The sequence below is a fragment of the Propithecus coquereli genome, unplaced genomic scaffold, assembly GCF_000956105.1.
Source record: "Propithecus coquereli isolate 6110/MARCELLA unplaced genomic scaffold, Pcoq_1.0 Scaffold30, whole genome shotgun sequence".
Lineage (NCBI taxonomy): Eukaryota > Metazoa > Chordata > Mammalia > Primates > Indriidae > Propithecus > Propithecus coquereli.
In genome coordinates, this window is record NW_012148619.1 from 2142684 (window position 1) to 2143863 (window position 1180).

The following is a 1180-nucleotide window of genomic DNA, read 5'->3' on the forward strand; positions in this document are numbered from 1 at the left end:
TTTTTTTTTTTTTGGTACTGTTGCCATCATGGTACACACCGTTTTCTCTTTGACTTTCTTCCCTTACTGTTATATTCTATGTTGCTCATTTTTCAATGTAAATTCCAGAATTATTACTTTTAAATCATGTCCAGCATTCCATTGATTGGATGTAACATAATTTTTTGATATTTTTTCCTGCTAGTGTACATTTAAGTTGCTTCCTTGGGTCACAATGATATAAAATACTGTAATGGAAAATTTTATGCATGTAGCCTTCTGCTTCTATTGAATTATTTCCTCAGAAAATTGGATCAGGAATGAGAATGGTTATGAACAGTTTGATCTCAATATGGAGTTAGTATTAAGAGTGGAGTCCCAACGACCAGGTTAAAACCCCAGGTTTGACATTTCCTAGCTCCATGACGTTGGACAAACTACTTACTCTCTTTAAGCCTCGATTTCCTCAAATGAGAAACAAGGCTAATATGATACTTAACTCATAGGGTTGTAGTGAGGATTGAATAAAATAGCATATATTCAAAATAATTTAGTAAGTACTAATATTGCTGCTATGATTACTGCTAACACTAATACTATTTTTCTATTCTTTTAGCCTAAGCTGACTCAACACCATGGGGCTGAAACCCAAAATGTTTCCTAGAGCCAAACACAGCCTGGTTTACAATAATCCAACAGGTCAAATGATTTTAGATCCACTTATTCTGCTCATTCCCCTCATCCATCCTAGGTCAGAGACTTTAGTCAAAAGTCAATTCTTACCTCATCTCTTTTAAAGCTCTCTAAAGGCCTTCGTAGGTCCCTTGCCCTCCTTTTTTTGTTTTGTTTTGTTTTTTTGAGACACGGTCTCACTCTGTCACCTGCGCTAGAGTGCAGTGGCATCATCATAGCTCACTACAGCCTCAAACTCCCAGGCTCAAGTGATTCTCTTGCTCCAACTTCCCGAGTAGCTGGGACTACAGGTACACACCACCACATCCGGCTAATTTTTGTATTTTTTGTAGAGACAGGGTCTCCCTCTTGCTCAGGCTGTCTAGGGTCTGATATTTATGCTACTGAGTCATGTTTTCACACTTCTTTCCTGTCAATTTGATTCTACCCACCATTTAATAGGATTATTTCAGTTGCCAAAAAGCCTCTAAAATATCCAAGTTCAGACTGGCCCAAGCGACAAAGAAAT